This window comes from Bubalus bubalis, chromosome 21 (assembly GCF_019923935.1).
Source record: "Bubalus bubalis isolate 160015118507 breed Murrah chromosome 21, NDDB_SH_1, whole genome shotgun sequence".
Lineage (NCBI taxonomy): Eukaryota > Metazoa > Chordata > Mammalia > Artiodactyla > Bovidae > Bubalus > Bubalus bubalis.
This window is the reverse complement of record NC_059177.1, coordinates 20,621,262-20,644,327: the sequence shown is the minus strand read 5'-3', so window position 1 is coordinate 20,644,327 and position 23,066 is coordinate 20,621,262. Positions and strand designations below refer to the sequence as shown.

General features: G+C 40.5%; 1 protein-coding gene across 16 annotated transcripts in view; it reads left to right on the top strand.

The window, feature by feature from the left end:
• Window positions 1-23,066, top strand: part of LOC123330947 — a 419,147-nt gene that overhangs the window by 354,166 nt on the left and 41,915 nt on the right. Inside the window, exon 6 of one of the 16 annotated variants that reach the window (XR_006547252.1) lies at window positions 9,007-9,234. The exons of 13 other annotated variants lie outside the window; for them this stretch is intronic. The gene's annotated coding sequence lies outside the window, so the exon portion shown is untranslated. Of the gene's footprint in view, window positions 1-2,803; window positions 2,932-7,683; window positions 7,985-9,006; window positions 9,235-23,066 lie in introns of those variants that run through there. 2 more of the 16 variants (XR_006547251.1, XR_006547253.1) reach the window with 2 other exon arrangements.

Here is a 23,066-nt window from a genome sequence, read left to right as displayed (position 1 = left end):
TGCAGTGAGCGGGATCTACTCTCTAGTTGGAGTGCACGGGTTCTCGTTGTGGTGGCTTCTCTTGTTATGGAACTCTAGGATGCATGGGCTTCAGTAGTTGTAGCACATGGACTTAGTTGCTCTGCGGCATGTGAATCTTGGTTTCTGGACCAGGGATTGAACCAGTGTCCTTTGCATTGGCAGGCAGATTCTAAACCACTGGGCCACCAGGGAAGTCCTCCTCATTCAGTTGCCTATTTGTAAATATTTTTTTCTTCCTCTTCCTTCCTCCTACAGCCACCCTTTGTCTGTTACAGCCCTGCACAAGTGAAATTGAGGGGAGCAAAGAAGACAGGAGATGGTATCCATTATGGAGAATCCTGGAGTAAAAGTACCACAAAATTAGATTTATAGAGTGAACTAATTCATTAGAATCAGAAACGTGAAACCATAGGTGATTCAAAGAAATGAATACACCACCTCCCAAATTCCCTGAGCATTCTGGACCGTAGACAGGTGTTACATTATTTATTAGGTGGAGCACTAACCGATTTTAATTGTAGAGGGCTGGGTGAACCCAGCTGACATCTGGGTTCTGGTTGTTTTTCTGTTATACTGAATGGTCTGTAGTTAGCTCTGCAGGAAGCAAATATTTCTAGTCCTTTAACCTCAAAGTCTTTCTTTCTACCTTTTTGGATTGGTACAACCTTAGGAAGGGGCTAAAAATAGGGCGAGAAAGAAAACTCATTTATTGATAGTCTGTAGGGCAGGGGAGAAGGGCGCATTGAAATATCCCCTTTCACATGCAAGGGAGAAAATGAGTGAATTTAATTACCATGATTAGAACCAATTAAGTAGCTAATTATGCTCTTGAGAACAAAAGGCCATTTGTAGGGTTTCTAACTCCAAATACTTATAAAGCAAGGTGGAAAGGATAACTCCCCACACGCAGTCAGTATGTTACTCGTAAGAGCGACTACAATAGACGTGTGGTTGGAACCTAGTGGAAAGAGGTCATGAACACTCTTAGGATTATTCATCACTTTCCCATGCCACAGGGTCTTTATCCGGCTACTGGGCAAAGTTTTCTCTCCAATCTCCAACCTACTTTATAAAGTTGTCATGAGAATCAAATGAAAGAATTTGATAATTTCCCAAAGGCAGTGATCAGAGGCTAGTTTCCAGTGGTAATGCTGATCCTTGCTAGCATGAAAACTTGGCCATAGGACTTTCTTTAGCTTTTTTTTTTCCTCCCCCAATTGTGTTCGCATCTGTGTCATAAACCAGCTTGGCATCCTTCTGGAGAAACTGTATCTCCATCTGTATGCCTGTCTTTGTCTACACCTACACCTACATCTATATCCACATTGGCACGTCTTAACATTTGCAGTGTTAAGTTGCTCAGTCATGTCTGACTCTTTTCAACCCCATGGACTGCAGCCCACCAGGCTCCCCTATCCATGGGATTTCCCAGGCAAGAATACTGGAGTGGGTTGCCATTTGCTTCTCCAGTTGATCTTCCTGACCCAAGAATCCAACCTGTATCTCCTCCTTGGCAGGTGGATTCATTTGCATAGTCTACAAATTTCTTAAAACATAGAACATAGAAATTGAAGTATAGATCATTAAATACTAAGTGTATGTGCCTGAAATTTCTTCAGTAAGACTACATTCTTTGAGTTATTTAAGACACATTTTTATAAACTATGAGTCTACTTTAACAGGAAATGTATAGCTCATCCACTAGCCACCCACTTGTATACCAATGGACAACATGACTAATTCATCATAACATTCCTTGATACTGAGTCCACAAGGCAGTCTCAGAACCTTCCTCCACACTGGAAACAAGATGATAGTCACAGTTGATATTTGAAAAGAAGAATGCTTGCAATTCCTATTCTAAACTTGTCAACTCTTAGTGTGAAAGCATGAATGAATTTTTACATCTCTGTTGAGGAGAGCTAGCTAGGAGGATTTTATGGCAGGAAGGGGAAAGACAAGATAATTGAATCAGTGATGCCATCCAACCATCTCACCCTCTGTCATCCACTTCTTTTCGTCCCCTCAATCTTTCCCAGAATCAGGATCTTTTCTAATATGTTGGCTCTTAGCATCAGGTGGCCAAAATATTGGCGCTTCAGCTTCACAGCATCAGTCCTTCCAATGAATATTCAGGGTTGATCTCCTTTAGGCTTGCCTGGTTTGATCTCCTTGCAGTCCAAGGGACTCTTCAAGAGTCTTCTCCAGCATCCCATTTTGAAAACATCAGTTGTTCAGTGCTCAACCTTCTTAATGGTCCAAATCTCACATCCGCACATGACAACTGGAAAAACCATAGCTTTGACAATTCAGAACATGAAAAGAGCCCAGGCTTTGGACTCCAGCAGATCTCACTTCAAATATCAGCTCTGTCACTCATAGCTGTGTGTCCTAGAGCAAAAGCTCCTCAGCTAACTCTTTTTTAAGTAGGGATAACAGCCATACCCTGTAGAGGTGTAAAAAGACTTTGAACTAAAATAATTGTTGTTATTGTTGTTTAGCCGCTAAATCCTGTGCAACTCTTTTACTAGTCCTGATCTGTAGCCTGCCAGGCTCCTCTGGCCATAGGATTTCCCAGGTAAGAATACTGGAGAGGATTACCATTTCCTTCTCCAGGGGATCTTCCTGACTCAGGGATTGAACTTGAGTCTCCTGCACTGGTAGGTGAATTCTTTACCACTGAGCTACCAGGGAAGCCCAAACTAAAATATATGAAGTGCCTAATTCAATATCTCACATATAGTAAGTGCTCACAAAAGTAGTTTATGCTTGTATCTTCTAGGACTCCTTCAAGCCTTGCAAAGTTAACATGGAAACACACACAGGCTCTTACTGTAAACAAGAGTCTGAAATGCATTACTTGGATGTGATCTCAAAAAAGACAGTGATCTCTGTTCATTTCCAAGACAAACCATTAATATCACAGTAATCCAAGTCTATGCTCCAACTATTAATGCTGAAGAAGCTGAAATTGAATGGTTCTACTAAGACCTATAAGACCTTCTAGAGCTAACACCAAAAAAAGATGTCCTTTTCATCATAGGGGACTGGAATGCAAAAGTAGGAAGTCAAGAGAGACTTGGAATAACAGGCAAGTTTGGCCTTTGAGTACACAATGAAGCAGGGCAAAGACTAACAGAGTTTTGTCAGAGAATGCACTAGTCATAGCAAACACGCTTTTCCAACAACACAAGAGACAACTCTACACAAACAAATGCAAAAAGGCAAAATGGTTGTCTGAGGAGGTCTTACAAATAGCTGAGAAAAGAGAAGTGAGGGCAAAGGAGAAAAGGAAAGATATACCCATCTGAATGCAGAGTTCCAAAGGACAGCAAGGAGAAGTAAGAAAACCTTAAGTTAACAATGCAAAGAAATAGACAAAAACAATAGAATGGCAAAGACTAGAGATCTCATCAAGAAAATTAGAGACACCAAGGGAACATTTCATGCAAAGATGGGCACAATAAAGGACAGAAATGGTATGGACCTAACAGAAGCAGAAGATACTAAAAAGGGGTGGCAAGAATACACAGAAGAACTATAGAAAAAAGATCGTCATGACCAAGATAACTATGATGGTGTGATCACCCACCTAGAGGCAGACATACTGCAGTGTGAAGTCAAGTAGGCCTTAGGAAGCATCACTACAAACAAAGATAGTGGAGGTGATGGAATTCTAGCGGAACTATTTCAAATCCTAAAAGATGATGCTGTGAAAGTGCTGCACTCAATATGCCAGCAAATTTGGAAAACTCAGCAGTGGCCACGGGACTGGAAAAGTCAGTTTTCATTCCAATCCCAAAGAAAGGCAGTGACAAAGAATGTTCAGACTTCTGCACAACTGCACTCATTGCACATGCTAGCAAAGTAATACTCAAAATTCTCCAAGGTAGGCTTCAATAATACGTGAACTGAGAACTTCCAGATGTTTAAGTTGGGTTTAGAAAAAGCAGAGAAACCAGAGATCAAATTGCCAACATCCACTGGATCATAGAAAAAGCTAGAGAATTCAGGAAAAACATCTATTTCTGCTTCATTGACTATGCTTTGATTGTGTAGATCACAATAAATTATGGAAAATTCTTAAGAGACGGAAATACCAGACTACCATACCTGCCTTCTGTGAAGCCTGTATGCAGGTCAAGAAGCAACAATTAGAACTGGACATGGAACAATTGATTCAAAATTGGAAGAGGAGTTCATCAAGGCTGTGTATTGTCACCCTGTTTATTTAACTTAAACACTGAGCACATCACTCAAAATGCTGGGCTGAGAGAAGCACAAACTGGAATCAAGATTGCAGGGAGAAATATCAATAACCTCAGGTATGCAGATGACACCACCCTTAAGGCAGAAAGCTAAGAGGAATTGAAGAGGTCTTGATAAAGGTGAAAGAAGAGAGTGAAAAATCCAGCTTAAAACTCAACGTTCAAAAGACGAGGATCATGGCATCCAGTCACGTCTTTTAATGGCAAATAGAGGGGGAAACAATAGAAGCAGTAACAGACTATTTTCTTGGGCTCCAAATCACTGAGGGTGGCGACTGCAGCCATGAAATGAAAAGATGTTTGCTCCTTGGAAGAAAAGCTATGGCCAACCTAAACAGCATATTAAAAAGCAGAGACATTACTTTGCTGACAAAGATCCATATGGTCAAAACTATGGTTTTTCCAGTAGTCATGTATGGATGTGAGAGTTGGACCATAAAAAAGTTGAGCACTGAAGAATTGTTGCTTTTAAACTGTGGTGGTGGAGAAGACTCTTGAGAGTCCCTTGGAGTGCAGAGAGATCAAATTACTCAATCCTAAAGAAAATCAATCTTGAATATTCATTGGAAGGACTGATGCTGAAGCTGAAGCTCCAATACTTTGGCCACCTGATGTGAAGAGCTGCCTCATTAGAAAAGACCCTGATTCTGGGAAAGACTGAAGGCAGGAGAAGGGGATGACAAAGGATGAGATGGTTGGATGGCATCACCAACTCAATGGACATGAGTTTGAGCAAGCTCTGGGAGATAGTGAAGGACAGGGAAGCCTGGTGTGCTGCAGCGCATGGGGTAGCAAAAAGTTGGATAGTACTGAGTGATTGAAAAACAATGGGAAAAAAGAATGGCCATCATCAAAAAGTCTATAAACAATAAATGCTAGAGAGAATGTAGAAAAGGTAACCCTCCAGCATGGTTGGTGGGAATATAAATTGGTACAACCACTATGGAGAACAGTATGGAGGCTCCCTAAAAAAAAGGAAAAATAGAACAACCATTTGATCCAGTATTACCAATCCTGGGAACATATCCAGAGAAAACCATAATTCAAAAATTTACATGCACTCCAATATTTACTGGAGAACTATTTACAACAGCCAAAACATGGAAGCAACATAAATGTTCATGGATGGAGGAATGGATAAAGAAGATATGGTACTGATATACAGTAGAATATTACTCAGCCTTGAAAAGGAATGAAATAATGCATTTGCAGTAACATGGATGAACTTAGAGATTATAGTACCATACTAAGTGAAGTAAGTCAGATAGAAAAAGACCAATATCATATGATATCACTTATATGTGAAATCTTTAAAAAATGATACAAATGAACTTATTTATGATACAGAAACAGACTCACAGACATAGAAAACAAACTTGTGGTTACCAAATGGGAACTGTGGTAGGGAAGGGATAAATTAGGAGTTTGGGATTAACATATACACACTACTGTATATAAATCAGTTAATCAACAAGGACCTATTGTATAGCACAAGGAACTCTACCCAATACTCTGAAATAACATATATGGGAAAAGAATCTGAAAAAGAATGAGTATATATATATATGCATAACTGAATCAGCTTGCTGTACACCTGAAACTACCATAGCATTGTAAATAAATTCTACTCCAATATAAAAGAAAAGTTAAATTACAATAAAAGAAGTAAGGGAAGCCTGCTTTCCGGACCTTCCTCCTTTCTCCTTACAGTGCCCCCTCTGCCCTGGGAGCAATCATTTCATTGTGGTGTACTTCCTAAGTTCAAGTCAAGAATTGTCTTGATTCACAGACTCAGAAAATGAATCTGTGGTTCTCATAAGGACAGAGAGGGAGAAGGAATAGTTATTGAGTTTGGGATTGACATATACACGCCCTATATTTAAAATGGATAGCCAATAAGGACCTACTGTATAGCACAGGGAACTCAGCTCAGTTATTGGCAGCATGGATGGGAGAGGAGTTTGGGGGAGCATGGGTCATGTTTATGTATGGCTGGGTCTCTCTGCTGTCCACTTGAAACTGTCAGAACATTCTTTACTGGCTAAGTGGTGGCAGTACTTAGTTACTAAGTCACATCCGACTCTTTGCAACCTCATGGACTGCAGCCAGCTAGGCTCCTCTGTCCATGAGATTTTCCACAAGAATACTGGTGTGGGTTGACATTTCCTTCCCCAGGTGATCTTCCTGACCCAGTAGTTGAACCTGCATATCCTGTATTAGCAGGAGGATTCTTCACTGTTGAGCCACCAGGGAAGCTTAATTGGTCATACTCCAACATAAAATAAAATTAAAAAAAAATTATCAGGGGCTACTCCATTTCTTCTAAGGGATTGTTGCCCACAGTCTTCTTGTTTTAAAGAAGTATTATGTAGAGAGTACTTAATATTTAGAGAATTTGTGTCCACTAGGCATATATGGTTACTGAGCACCTCAAATGTCGCTGGTCTGAATTGCTATATACTATAAGTGTCAAATACCCACTGGAACTTGAAGACTCAGGATGAAAGAATAATATAAAAGTAGTTTATTTATAATTTTATATTGATTGCATATTGAAATTATAGTAGTTTGGATAGTTTGGGGTCAATAAAACACAATATTAGGCTTAATTTCATTTGTTTCTTTTTGGCTTCTTTATTAATAGAAGGTGAGTACTAGAAATTTAAGATTATATATGTGTCTATGTTATATTTCCATTGGGTAGCCCTGGTCTAAAACATGGGTTTTTCCCTGGGTCTAGAAACTCTAAAGGAATTCATGCATAGGGATTTCAGAGACTGGGAGATCTTTGGAGTTTCATGCACCATGCCATAAGCACCTGCATATGTGGCTTTTTCTGAAAGAATATCATTAGATTTCTATCAGTTTGTGATAGTAAACAAGGGTAGTCACCACTGATTTAGAATCTCATGGAATTTTAAGGTGGAATTTTAACAGGTGAAAATGCACGACATTTCCTCGTTTCTGAAACCCTCAGAGTAGAAATCTGAGATTTATCCGTATGGAGTTGAGACTGTAATCTCAATGAAGACAGTGGCTGGGTACCTTGCACCCCATTTTTACCCCCAGGACCAGGCATGCATTTTTGGCATCCAGGATTTTGTCATTTACTGCCTTTGATGTCATCATTTGTGAAAAGTTAAAGACCATTATTTATTTATTGCACAGACATTAAGCATGGTTTGCAAGTAAAAATGATACTTTGGAACTGTTTTGGAAAATGACTTTTCCTTGGGTGGATTCCCTAAAACCTCAGGACTGGAAACAATAGTATGATCACAAATAGTTTAATTGTAAGGTGACCTAGGTTGTACCAGGAGTGGGTGGGGGAAATAGTGGCAGGTATGGGAAAGAAGCTAGTTCAAGGTTAATGAGCTGGTGGTTTGCTGTGTAGATCATGTCTCAAAGCTGACCCACGTGAAAGGAAAGGACATCATCAACTCTTACGGGTCATAGATTGAAGGTCTTTCCTGGGATCATGAGCTTCTCAGATCTTCTGTCTGTCCCATGTGAGGGATGAGCATCCTTCTGCAGTCATGGAGAGTCTTCAGACTTAGAGTTATGGCCGCATGGATTTAGAAGCTGTCCATAAGTTGCATTGGATGGACTGATGCTGAAGTTCCAATATTTTGACCACCTGATGCGATGGCTGACTCATCGGAAAAGACTGATGCTGAGAAAGATTGAAGGCAAAAGGAGAAGGGGATGACAGAGGTTGAGATGGTTGCATGGCATCACCAATTCAATGGACATGAGTTTGAGGAAACTCCAGGAGATAGTAAAGGACAGGGAAGCCTGGCATGCTGCAGTCCATGGGATCACAAAGAGTTGGGCATGACTTAGCAACTGAATAACAAATTGGAGAAGGGTAAGAGCCAAGGAGATGGAAGCTAGGTATCAACAGCTTCAGCTAAGCATTACATGGGGGTTGTGAGGCTGGAACAAGGTGCTTTCTAATTCTATAACAGTGGACATGGAGAGCATGTTTATTATGGTATAAAGATCCTAATCCAGAAAACTTAGAAATTGTGCATTTAGGAATTTCATAAAGATGGCTGTCTGCCTTCTGGGAATTAGCAAAAATTAATGCTATTTCGACTCCGTGGGTTTGTTTGTATTTAGATCCTTTCCAAACTTAAACATTATTTTTCAGCTCTCATACTATGAATGTTCATAGGAAAATGGATCTTTGAGTGTTGTTGAAAAACTACTTGAAAAACTGCAATTATTGTAAAACAGTTTGGCAAAGGTAACATTTTTTGGTAGAAATGAAAAGCAGTTCTGAGGCCAAGAGTTTGCTATTTTCTCACAAACAAGCTTAATGGAAAATAAAATTATTTTCTTTCTTTGGCTAACTAAAAAGGTTTAAATGGTCTCTATCAAAAATGAGTGCAAATTTTGTCCCATTAATGTAAATGAAGGAGGTCCATTCCCAATAGCGACAGCTTCAAACTTTTAAAGTATTTTTGCTAAGACTAAAATATGTATCCATCTGAAGGGGGAAAAGTTTGCCTGATAGATCACAGTGTTTACTCTTCCGAAATCTGTTCGCTATTAGAAAAACCTAATTGTTAGGAAGAAAATGGTATACGTATAAATAGAATTGTTTTCACTTTGCTGAGTAGAATTTGCAGGGAGGCACTTTTCCACTTTTTTTTTTTTTTAACCCTGGAGAAAGATGTAACTGCTATTTATCTAGCTATTTATTCATTTTCAGATACACTCTAGTCCATGTCTTCCAAAGGCACAAATATGATACAGATGAGCTTGAAGTCTCTTCTACCAACAGGGCTGTTCAAACTGTTGAGTTGACCCTCCAAGCCTGCATTTGTAGGAGTCATTGGAGCAGGATGATAGAAAGCAAATGACAAAGCATCTTAATTTCATTTCTAATGTATTTTTCCATAAGTAAATTAGAAAATGTAATTACTGTAATAGTATAGTTTTATTTAATAATTTGCTCAAGTTAGAACATCTCAAATGTTCCCTTTTGCTTTTTTTTTAATGAACTTTTACTGGAGACCAGCTATTTAAATAGTATTTTGAAATTACTTAAGCCCTTTGTTAGCTCTCCTTTGCTCTCCTGACAAGTTTCAAGTCATTAGCCCTCTCTGCAAGGCTTGTACTCCAGCTTCTATTCTCTCTGTAGCTTCGCCTAATGACTGTCCTCCTCATGATGACTATGATTCACTGACTATGAGTCACCTTCGGGACCTTCTCCCTCTTCAAACTCTTTCTCTTACAGGGTCTTTGTGCATGATCCATTTTCCCTTCTCCATCCTCTTCTTCTTCCTCATCCTTCTACTTCCCTGCCCTTCCAATCCAGGCCCCTGCTCTGTTCTGTTAGCACCCCCTTCACTGTTCCCACATAGAGTTTGACATCATGGTAGTCATTTAATTATTTATGAGATGGTTTACTGAATCTCTGGGGTTCTTCACCCCCCAACAATGACTGTTCTGTTCCAAACCCACCCTAGCGTGTCACTCAGTGATTGGCATCCAATAGGTACTATTCATAAATTTTCAGGAAATAAGTGAACAAGCGGGTGACTCAGGTATTGATGAATGTACCTTCTTATTATCTGCGTGCTATCATAACTTTTGTTTTTGACTTAAACACGGTGCCTCCCCTGTGATGGGGAGGCTCAGTCAATCATGCCAAGTCATAATGTGGCAGATTTGCCCTTTAGGAAAAGTCCCATGGATTTATCCTCAAGGGATTTGCATCTATGGCTGAATTCCTCATTTGTCAATGACTCACATATCTCCTTTCACTTTGTGTCCATGGGGACCTGGCCTTGTCACCCATGTATTGACACATTGCCCATCTCATAGAACCATTTGTTGGGTGAATGTACAAGGAAGGGAGCATGAAGCTTTCTTTTCAAAATTCATACATCATTTATGGATTTGGTTATCTTTTCAGAAGCTTGAAAGTTTTAGATTCATCCAATAATGGATCATTCCTTTATTTTGTGTCTTCTTGAGGCCAAGAGTCAATGAGGGGGCTTTGCTTCAGGATGCCTTTAGGAGCATCACCTTGGACTAACCCGGGGGGCAGGGTGACAATGTGTTACTCTTGACTTAAGAGAGGAGAAAATTCAGGGCAAATAGAAATCACCACACTAAACCTATGTTTGTCTACCACTGCAGCTCTTCATCGGTTGTATGTCATCTCTTCCCTTTTAAATGTGAGATCCATATGAACATTTCTCTATCTCTTGGCTTTGTACCTTGCTCACTTATTACAGGTATGAAAGAATTCCTTTAGTGCAATCCAGAATCTCAAGCCTTCTGATGATTTTTCATTAAGAATTTCAACTCATTCTGCAAAAAGTTTTCAGAAGTTTATTTTTTTCTGACAAAACAGTTTTGGGGTTGCCCTGAGATTTTTGGATAATGCAACCATTTGTACTTTACTTGAGCCAGGAATAGGATCTTCCCCTTGGTAATATCTGGATATCTGTGTATCTATCTTCTATCTATCCACCCATTAGTTTATGAGACACACACACACATGTATATGTATATGTGTGTGTATGTATGTGTATGTGTGTATATATGTATGTATATATATATATATCCAGTCTGATAAAACAATGCCAATGACCCCCATAGAAAAACCACGGCCATCGTAGGATATAGGACTCAGCTTTTCCTAAATGGTATTCCAGGGCCTCCTGGTTCATTTGCATTGAGTCAACTTTCTTTTTGTCCTGACTGGATTTTCCAGATGAGATAACTGAGATGAGATGATGTCTGGTTTGTACTTAGTCTCTATCTGTAGACTTTCTTTGCTGTCCTAGAGCCTTTGTTTTGATAATCTCCCTGGATCTCATATACTCAGTGCGGAGAAGCTGCTTTATCCCCACCTGTGCCACCAGGACTCCACATGTGTCCTGACCCCTCAGCCCAGCAAAGGGATCCCTGCTCTCTGTTGTAGGAGCATTTTTGCTTGGTCAGCCTCTCTGTTACTGCTTCCTAGACCTTCTTTTTATGAACCCCAGCTGGATCTCTCCCCTGCCATATCTCAGGATGCCACACCAGTTCCATTAGCTAGATTTCCTCTATAATTTTTATTGAAAGATAATTGCTTTATAATGTTGTATTAGTTTCTCCGGTACGACATTGTGAATCAGCTATAGGTATACATATATCACCTCCCTCTTGGACTTTCCTTCCCAACCCATCCCAACCTTCTGGGTCATCACAGAGCACCGAGCTGAGCTCCCTGTGCTATACCACACCTTCCCATTAGTTACTATTTCACACATGGTAATCTGTATACATCAATGCTACCCTCCCAATCCATGCCATCCCCCTTCCTCCTCCATGTCCACACATCTATTCTATATCTGTGTCTCTATTCCTGCCCTGCAGTTAGGTTCCTCTGTACCATTTTTTTTTTCTAGATTCCACATAGATTTCCTCTACTTTTCATTGCCAGAGTTGAGGCTTCCAAACACATGGCCCATTCTGGAAAAGAAATCCCCTCTTCAAGTCCTGGTACTGTCAAGAATGGCCTGGTTTTCTGTCAACTGAGCTCCACGTTTGTCAAAACACGCTCTGCATTCGTTTCTTGTATCATGTTTGAACAGTTTCTCCGCAGGTCAACATGACACTCATTTGGACTCATCTGAAAAGAACAACATGTTCTCTTTTATGTTTGCATTTTCCAGAATAAATGACTTTCTCTCCTTTAATTTCTACTTTTGGAATCTTAACAAGCACCGAGTTTTAGAGACAGTGACCTTGTTTTCAAGTGTGGAAATTAATTACTTTAAAATGTCACCGTTAAAAGAATACCAGCTCTCTGCTCTTACTCATGAATTACCATTAACTAAAATTGCACAAAAATTGTATCAGTTTCTTCTAACAAATGCCCTCCCCTTTTCTATGTGGGGGATGTTTCAGGCTGTTTCTTGGACAATTGCATTAAAATCACTTGAATTGAGGGGTGATTCTTAAAAATCCATATTCCGGGGTTCCACTGCAGACCCAGTAAACCAGACCTTGGAATTTACATTTGAAACAAGGTATTGTAATGAATCTTGTATATGTTAAAAAGACTTTTTCACTAAGTTCTGTTATCTGGAAAAAAAGAGCTGGCACCCCCATATATATATATAGTATATATATATACAGACTATATATCTCTCTATATATACACTATACATATACATTATATATATAGTAAATATTATATATAAAGTAATTAATATATATATATATTTGTATGTTTTGTTTTGCTTATCATATGTACTATAGTGATATAATAAGTGCATTATAGTGTTAGTCGCTCAGCCGTGTCCAACTTTCTACAACCCCATGGACTGTAACCTGCCAGGCTCTTCTGTCCATGGGATTCTCCAGCCAAGAATACTGGAGTGGGTTGCCATTTCCTTCTCCAGGGGATCTTCCCAACCCAAGGATCAAACCTGGGTGTCCTGCCTTGCAGGCAGTTTCTTTACCTTCTCAGCCACCAGGGAAACCCAAAGTACATTGTAAATGATAACCTTAAAATAGACATTTGAAAAGATAAAAGATCAATCTAAACAGAAGCTACATTTGCTTGCTGTTATTTCATGGTGCATCATTCTGCACACACTGCAGGATGTAAATCCTCCACTTGGGAAACTGTGGTATAGTTTGCAGGATATTAAATGTTCATCCAGGATTGCCATTGTCCTAGACCAGCAGCGAATGGCTTTGCCTAGCTTAGATATGCTACAGGAACAATTTGATTGTGGGATTGTCAGGGGGAATTGCAGGTGTAGGAGACTTTGGGGAAGAAGGTCTGGGTGTGCAGCGAACAGCTTATGGGCCCAGGTGAGGTGGTCGAGGTGTCAAAGGAGGTACAGGGAAGCGCTGATGACAGAGGGATTGGACTTGAAGGACAAGGGAGAGACACCAAGCCACTTCTTGAAAAACTAAGCTTGGATCAGCCCTGAATGCTATTAATGTGCACCTCTTCTGTCCTTCCTGTGGCTTGTGAAGTGCTGCTCAAAGTATGTGTGGTCAGATCCCAAACCACCAACTGTTACTGGCCCATGACAAGATCAGCATAGAATTTAAAAAAAAATTATCTTTTAGTTGCTTCCCTTGACATTTCTATTTATTTCTGGTTGTGCTAGGTCTTCGTTGCTGTATTGGCTCTCTCTAGTTGAAGCTAGTGGGGGCTACTCTCTAGCTGTGCTCTGTGGGTTTCTCATTGCAGTGGTTTCTCTGGTTGTGGCTCCCGGGTTCTACTAGTTATGGTCCATGGGCTTAGTTGCCCTTGTGGCTTGTGGAATCTTCCCCGACCAGGGATTGAACTTGTGTCCCCTGCATTGGCAGGCAGATTCTTATCTACGGTGCCACCAGTGAAGTCCCCGGTATAGAAACTGAGAGTACATTTAGAAATGGTTAGAGCCATTTGATGTTGCTGAAAAGCATCTAGTAATTCATATTAATTGCATAGGATTGGCCAAAAAGTTCATTTGGGTTTTTCCATAAGATGTTACAGAAAACCCAAATGAGCTTTTTAGCCAACACAATATTTTATAGCTGTATTGGTCTACAGAGCATTGGGAATTAAAGAGAATACCGTTGATCCTTCCCTCTAGCTAGCTGAAGATGTACTGCCCAGGGTAATGCATGAGGCTGGATTCTCTATCTTCTTGCCTCCTTTTTAGCCACTGAGGGCCAACGTGCTGGCCTCTGCCTTTCTCACCTGAAGGAGCTGCCTGTCTTAGCTTGTTAGAGGAGACTGGTAGAAAAGAATAATTGCGAGCTTGGCCAAGGTGTGTGACCTCTCTAGAGCCTCTCTGTCAGCTTTGAACTGAGATTATGGAAGTGTGCATATGACACAATGGCTGGGGTTCTGATTTTCTATCATCAGGTTGAACTGGACTTAGAGCTACATTTCTCTGAGGAAAGTTAGGATTGTGAGCAATAAAGCCTGTATTCTGACTGTTAAGTCCAGGAAATGGTGGAAGGAAATTAGTAGTCACATTTTTGTTGCATCACAGGCCCAGCTGCTGGTAACATAAAGGCAGATGTCTCTCCTTGTAGTTCTCCCTTATTATAACCTGCTTATGTGACCCCTTGTGAGATAGGGATAGCAGGATGGTATAGCTTTTGAAAGAAGTCAAATCCTAGCTTGGTGAGCTAACAGCTGATGCTACAGTTTCTCTGAGCCTCAGTTTCTTCATCTGTTCAACAGCCATCCCTGTTCCTATTGTAGGATTTTAGGGAAGATTCAATGACATTTTTGTAAAGCACATGTGATGGCTTATAGAACATTCTAAAGAGGTTGTATTGTTATTACCACCCTTTTTCAGATCAGATCAGATCAGATCAGTCGCTCAGTTGTGTCCGACTCTTTGTGACCCCGTGAATCACAGCACACCAGGCCTCCCTGTCCATCACCAACTCCCGGAGTTCACTCAGACTCATGTCTATCGAGTCAGTGATGCCATCCAGCCATCTCATCCTCTGTCGTCCCCTTCTCCTCCTGCCCCCCATCCCTCCCAGCATCAGAGTCTTTTCCAATGAGTCAACTCTTCGCATGAGGTGGCCACAGTACTGGAGTTTCAGCTTTAGCATCATTCCTTCCAAAGAAATCCCAGGGCTGATCTCCTTCAGAATGGACTGGTTGGATCTCCTTGCAGTCCAAGGGACTCTCAAGAGTCTTCTCCAACACCACAGTTCAAAAGCATCAATTCTTTGGCGCTCAGCCTTCTTCACAGTCCAACTCTCACATCCATACATGACCACAGGAAAAACCATAGCCTTGACTAGAGGAACCTTTGTTGGCAAAGTAATGTCTCTGCTTTTGAATATGCTATCTAGGTTGGTCATAACTTTCCTTCCAAGGAGTAAGCGTCTTTTAGTTTCATGGCTGCAGTCACCATCTGTAGTGATTTTGGAGCCCAGAAAAATAAAGGCTGACACTGTTTCCACTGTTTCCCCATCTATTTCCCATGAAGTGGTGGGACCGGATGCCATGATCTTTGTTTTCTGAATGTTGAGCTTTAAGCCAACTTTTTCACTCTCCTCTTTCACTTTCCTCAAGAGGCTTTTGAGTTCCTCTTCACTTTCTGCCATAAGGGTGGTGTCATCTGCATATCTGAGGTGATTGATATTTCTCCTGGCAGTCTTGATTCCAGCTTGTGTTTCTTCCAGTCCAGCGTTTCTCATGATGTACTCTGCATATAAGTTAAATAAACAGGGTGACAATATACAGCCTTGATGAACTCCTTTTCCTATTTGGAACCAGTCTGTTGTTCCATGTCCAGTTCTAACTGTTGCTTCCTGACTTGCATACAAATTTCTCAAGAGGCAGGTCAGGTGGTCTGGTATTCCCATCTCTTTCAGAATTGTCCACAGTTTATTGTGATCCACACAGTCAAAGGCTTTGGCATAGTCAATAAAGCAGAAATACATGCTTTTCTAGAACTCTCTTGCTTTTTCCATGATCCAGCGGATGTTGGCAATTTGATCTCTGGTTCCTCTGCCTTTTCTAAAACCAGCTTGAACATCAGGAAGTTCACGGTTCACATATTGCTGAAGCCTGGCTTGGAGAATTTTGAGCATTACTTTACTAGCGTGTGAGATGACTGCAATTGTATGGTAGTTTGAGCATTCTTTGGCATTGCCTTTCTTTGGGATTGGAATGAAAACTGACCTTTTCCAGTCCAAGATATTAAGAAGAGATGGCAAGAATACATAGAAGAACTGTACAAAAAAGATCTTCACAACCCAGATAATCACAATGGTGTGATCACTGACCTAGAGCCAGACATCCTGGAATATGAAGTCAAGTGGGTCTTAGAAAGCATCACTATGAACAAAGCTAGTGGAGGTGATGGAATTCCACTTGAGCTATTCCAAATCCTAAAAGATGATGCTGTGAAAGTGCTGCACTCAATATGCCAGCAAATTTGGAAAACCACCCTTTTAAATTCAATAAACATTATAGTTGAGCCCCCGTCATGTGCTGGGAATTGTACCAATTACTAAGGGAACTCCAATAACAAGACAAATACCATCCTCATCCCCAAATAGTTTATGACCTAGTTGATGGAAACACAGCTCATTTCCCTTTCACTTCCTATTTCTAACCAGAGTGTAAACTTTGTACAGTCAGTTCCGTTCAGTTGCTCAGTCATGTCCGACTCTTTGCAACTCCATGGACTGTAGCACGCCAGGCTTCCCTGTCCATCACCAACTCCTGGAGGTTGCTCAAACTCATGTCCATTGTGTCAGTGATGCCATCCAACCAGCTTGTCCTCTGTCATCCCCTTCTCCCACCTTCGGTCTTTCCCACTATCAGGGTCTTTTCCAATGAGTCAGTTCTTTGTGATCAGGTGGCCAAAGTACTGGAGTTTCAGCTTCAGCATCAGTCCTTCCAATGAATATTTAGGACTGATTTCCTTTAGGACGGACTGGTTGCATCTCCTTGCAGCCCAAGAGACTCTCAAGAGTCTCCTCCAACACTGCAGTTCAAAAGCATGAATTCTTCGGTGCTCAGCTTTCTTTGTAGTCCCACTCGCACATCCATACATGACCACTGGAAAAAGCATACCTTTGACTAGATGGATGTTTGTCAGCAAAGTAATGTCTCTGCTTTTGAATATGCTGTCTAGGTTGGTCATAACTTTCCTTCCAAAGAGCAAGTGTCTTTTAATTTCATGGTTGCAGTCACCATCCTCAATGATTTTGGAGCCCAAAAAAATAAAGTCGTTTCCATTGTTTCTCCATCTATTTGCCATGAAGTGATGGGACCAGATGCCATGATCTTAGTTTTCTGAATGTTGAGCTTTAAGCCAACTTTTTCACTCTCCTCCTTCACTTTCATCAAGAGGCTCTTTAGTTCTTCTTCACTTTCTGCCATAAGGGTGGTGTCATTTGCATATCTGAAGTGATTGATATTTCTCCCGGCAATCTTGATTCCAGCTTGTGCTTCTTCCAGCCTGGTAATTTGCATGATATACTCTGTATATAAGTTAAATAAGCAGGATGACAATATACAGCCTTGATGTATGTACTCCTTTCCTGTTTTGGAACCAGTCTGTTGTTCCATGTCCAGTTCTAATTGTTGCTTATTGACCTGCATACAGATTTCTCAGGAGGCAGGTCAGGTGGTCTGGTATTCCCATCTCTTGAAGAATTTCCCACAGTTTATTGTGATCCACACAGTCAAAGGCTTTGGCATAGTCAATAAAGCAGAAGTAGATGTTTTTCTGGAACTCTCTTGCTTTTTCTATGACCCAACAGAATTACAGTTGGAGTGCCTTTAATCTATCTTGGGCATAGATTAGCGGGCAGCCTAGTGCAGGCACAAAGAAAGTGCTTAAGAAATCTGTGTTGAACTTAGTGGAATGCCATTATCCTCCCAGATTTGGTTTAACATGATGCAAGGGCTCAAGTTCAAGTAGCTTCTTGGGGAAATGATCCTGAGTAACAATGGTAGGAAAGTGGAGAAGGAGGACAGAGCTGGAGAGGAAGCCAATAAAAGGTGTTTTATTCTTCATCACACTTACCACTGTGGGCAACTGGAACTCAGTCCTACTGGGGCCATCTTGGGAGGCAGAGGTGCAAGGGAGTTGGGTTACGATTCATCAGCTAGGATATACTGAGAGCTTCTTGCAGGTGAGAATTAATCTTCCAGCACTTCTGCCTGCACTGATGGCCAGAAAATTTCCCGGACTCAAAACCACAGGGGTTGGAAGTTGAAAGTCATCCTGCTGATGTGGTAATGGTAAATGTTATGGGGGTGTGGGTGGAATGTACATTTTCACCCAGTTTCTCTGCTAGTATCCCAGAAATTTGCTAAGGTCAATCTTACCCCTGGTCTGCACATGGAAAATGTCTGCAATATATTCTACCATCTTCTCTGTCTTCTCCAAATACACTAGCTGACAATGGTGCAGTCTTCCTCTCAGCTCCCAGCTCACTTATTATTATTTTAATTGCATTCCCTTTGGCACAGACACACACAAAGCTATTTCAGTGTTCTCTGTGGGCGTCTCACCTTCCCACGGCAGTGTGAACTCCTGAGGACAGACCTCAGGATTTATTTATCTTCTCTTCTTGCCACATTGCCCAGAACAAATGAGGCTGCAAAAATTGAATTTGGAGTGAATTTAACTTTTAGGTCAGGGGCTAGTGATTTGGGCTACTCAACTTCCACTTTTTTAGCTGGGTCTTCTGCTCTGACTTAACTGATTTACAATTGTGTTGATTTTAATATAATTTGAAAAGAATAATAACTCCAGTGACCAAAGTTGATTAATAAATTGCCAGTTTTTAATAAAGACTTGTGTGCCTGGCACAGCACACTAAGATAGTCTTTCATATAATCCTCACAGCAAAAGTTGTGCCACCATTTTATAGAGTAGGAATCTGAATAATTAACTAATTACATAAGATCACAAAGTTAATTGGGGTTTTCCTGGTGGCTCAGACAGTAAAGAATCTGCCTGCAATGTGAGAGACTTGGGTTTGACCCCTCGGTCGGGAAGATACCCTGGAGAAGGGAATGGCAACTGACTCCAGTATTCTTGCCTGAGATCCGATGGACAGGGGAGCCTGCCAGGCTACAGTCTTGGGGTTGCAAAGAGTGAGACATGACTGAGCAACTGCCACTTTCACTTCTCTTTTCACATAGTTAATTAGCAGAAGGTGACCAATTTAAACTCAGAACTAACCTGGAATTTCAGACATATAACCATTGTATTGTAGAGTCTCCCAAATATAAAAAACAGAAGAAAGTACTGAAAAGAACTGATTCATTAATTTATTCACCTGTCAGTCCAACTGTCTAACTAAGGAAACACCTATTTACTAATTTGTCATCTTTAGCTGGACTGGTCAAAGACAGATGGGACTCATTCTTGGGAGACAAGGCAGCAACTATCTTGGGAACACTTTGATGTCTCAGTCACCTTTTTCTTTTCTCTCTCTCCCAGCCCTTCATAGCCAGTGACATTCCATCCAGTTTGAAGGCTATAGAAAATTTATATATATAACTGAATCACTGTGCTATACACGACACTAACACAATAGTGTCAATCAACTCTACTCCAATATAAACTTTTAAAACAATTGCCTTTCAAATCACATATTCTCCAAAATGGGTTGTTTATGCTTAGGTATAGGTTTAAGTACAGGTTTTCACTCAGTTCAGTTCAGTCACTCAGTCGTGTCCAGCTCTTTGCGACCCCATAGACTGCAGCATGCCAGGCTTCCCTGTTCTTCACCAACTCTTAGAGCTTGCTCAAACTCATGTCCATTGTGTCAGTGATGCCATCCAACCATCTTATCCTCTGTCATCCCCTTCTCCTCCTGCCTTCAATCTTTCCCAGCATCAGTGTCTTTTCCAATGAGCTAGTTATTTGCATCAGGTGGCCAAAGGATTGGAGTTTCAGCTTCAGCATCAATCCTTCCAATGAGTATTCAGGACTGATTTCCTTTAGGACTGACTGGTTTGATCTCCTTGCAGTCCAAGGGACTTTCAAGAGTCTTCTCTAACACTACAGTTCAAAAGCATCAATTCTTTGGCATTCAGCTTTCCTTATGGTCCAACTCTCACATCCATACATGACTACTGGAAAAATCATAGCTTTGACTAGATGAACCTAAAGGTGGTAAATTATTGAGGTGGCCAAAAAAATCATTTGGATTTTTCTGTAACATTGTATGGAAACCAAGATTTTGGGCCAATTCAATATTTTTTTATTTATGAAATATCCACTTGTACATGCTGGGAGTATCTTGTTGCTGTCCCTGTGACATCAGGTTGGGTGTCACACACCCTCTTAGGTTGTTAACTCTCTTCCTTTCCTTATACCATCTCTCCCAGCCCCTCTCCCTAGAGAATGATCATTTATCTGGGAGCCTTGCTCTGACTCATTACATATGTTCCCAAATCCGTAATCGCCACTAGGACTTAGCTCTTTCCCCGCAGGACCTAAACTCTTGAAAAGCAAAGCTAGAAAGAGATATTTCTCTGCTTGTGCTTTCTTCTCTTCCTTGAAGTAAGGAGGAGTGAGGCTGACCTGGTCTAGCTGAATGAGACAAGGGCTCCTGGGCACAAGATAACACAAGATGAAAAAGTGCCACCAGTTAATATTTCAGAAAAAAAAATTCCATTTTATGTTTTTAGAATAGGTTTATTTTAGGTTGGCCAAAATGTTCACTTGACATTTTCCCTTAGATGGTATGGGAAAACCTGAACAAATATTTGGCCAAATGTATATTTATATGTGTGTTTAAACACTGATGTATATCTGTAATCTTTGATCATTTATTCTTTATTTTGTTTGGCCATGCTGGAAAATCAGATAATTTGTTCTCCTTATACTGGACAGAGAACAAAAGACAAAAGTGATTCAACAAAGAGTCATAAGCTGTTTAATTTCAATTTTGTGTGGCTTGTTGAACTGTTGTGGAGCCAACTGCTTTGTCCCAGAGGACTTATTTTTGTAGTGTTCTACCAACTTTCAAGTGCATTGACCCCAGACGTTTTCTAAGTATGCAATTTGGAGTTCAGTCTTGTCTGAAATTATATTAGAAGATTGTCTGATTTGCCCGAGTCACAAACTGCCTTCCAAATAGTTTATTGGAAAGCATTAGTGAGTTGTCTAGAATTTGCTAAGAGGAAAACATGATTTATTGATTGTCTTCTGAGCATTTTTCTTGTTGAGATAAATAGAAAATTATTGTAGCCTTGTTTGAAAAATTACAATTAAGATTGCTTTGTTTTTTCAGGGATAGACCTCTATTTAGTAGATTTTTGAATGGAAAAAAAGCTTTGGCCTTTGCAGACTTTGAAGTCTAAGGCATTAAAGGAACAAAGGCCAAGATGATGGGAAAAAAACTAATATATAATTTGTTGAACTCTTTTAGTACTCCATTTATGGACAAATTCCAATTTCAGATACTAAGCTAGTATTTTCTGCATATAAGTCAAGCGTTTGAAGTGGGCAGTTTTCAGCCCATTAATCTGTACTGCTGTGTTGGAAACAATTTGAAAATGACTGACTGTTAGTTTAGTTTGCAATTCACTATATTGTTCTCAAGGATTAACAAGAATGACTGGTCACCACCCACTCTTCACTTTCCCTTCCCACCCATATATCCACATAGGAGCACATCACACACACACACACACACACACACACACACGGCACACACACATACACGCTCCTTCCAGGATAACTTCAGCATGGTCTCCACATGAGCATTTCTGCTGAGATGACAGCCAGTCCTAACTACAGATCATCCATTACAGGCTATCACAAGCATATCTTTGCACTGAGGTTTTCTCCACCCAGTGCTAATGGCTGTTTTTAGAAATATGGACGTATACGTAAGTAGAGGCACATTAACTGAATGTTTGCCAGGGTGTCAGACACAGTGGTTAGAATGGTATGTTCATTCTGTGGTCACACGTGTCTTGTGCTGGCAGCTACTTTTGTGACATCTGCTTTGCAGGTAAGAAAACTGATAATCTGAAACTCACAGGACATGTTTAGGGCTTGACAAGTGATAGGAAGCTGAGTCAGGAATCCCACTCTCAAACCTGCTGCCATTTGCCTTCAGTTTAATTACCTGAAGTGTGAAGACTGGCACCCAAGCTGGTCTGTCCTAAACCCATTTTCCCTATCTTACTGCTCAGAGCGTCTTTACATGTTCCCCCTGCTACGATGTGTGAGATAATTAACCTTTGGAGACATATGGACTTACTCTGATTCAGGCACGTTTGTGTAGAGCAAGAGCATTTAGAATTGAATTAACTTTGGTAAGACAATTTTCCGTAAGGGACAAGATCAGGACATAGTGGTTACTATGGGTTACAATTCCTACAACCATTGATAGCCCACCTCTTTCCTTCCTCAACTTTCATTTTGTTTACGTCTCATTGGGTAGATCCTTTGGAGAATCTGACCTTTGTTCCGGTTTCTGAGTGAGTCTTGTCAGTTACTGGCTAGGTAAGGGAAAGGTATTCAAATATTGGATAATGATATATGAAAAAAGCTGAATTGCTTTTCCTTACTTTTAAAAGGATTGGGTTATGTTGTATGGATTATATTAATGTATGAGGGCTTCCCAGGTGGCTCATTGGTAAAGCATCCACCTGCCAATGAAGGAGATGCAGGAGACACGGGTTTGATCCCTGGAGGAGAAAATGGCACCCCACTCCAGTATCCTTGCCTGGAAATTCCATGGACAGAGGAACCTGGAGGGCTGCAGTCCACAGGGTGACAAAAAGTCAGACACAACTAAGTGACTAAACAGCAAAAATAACAAACAACATTTGACATTTTCTAAAAGAAATCCATGGTATTTGTGGGAATTGTGAAATGATTTCAAATATTGTTACCAAAATGAATGCAAAAAGGGTTTCTAGCTAATAGAGGGAATTTTGGATATAATTTTCATTGATGCTTGGTGCATGTAGTTCACTAGAAAGATTGTACACTTTCCTTCACTGTTGTATGAACAAGGTGAGGAATCTAGCTAGTCCAGATGACTAACAACCTTGTAATTGTACTCAGGATCTAGAGCTTGGTTTGTTCTATATCCCATCACCAACATCATAAAAAACTGTGTTATCTGATTTAACGGCAAGTCTGGTTGGTCATGCCTTCAAAATACTGTAGCATCTAACACCTTGGAGAGCAATGTTCACATGAGATTCTTATTGAATGTCTGAAAATAGGACATAGGGACATAAAAGCCCTTGTAGCAGTTTTTGTGCCTGGTTGGTGATATCACTGAGTTATGGAA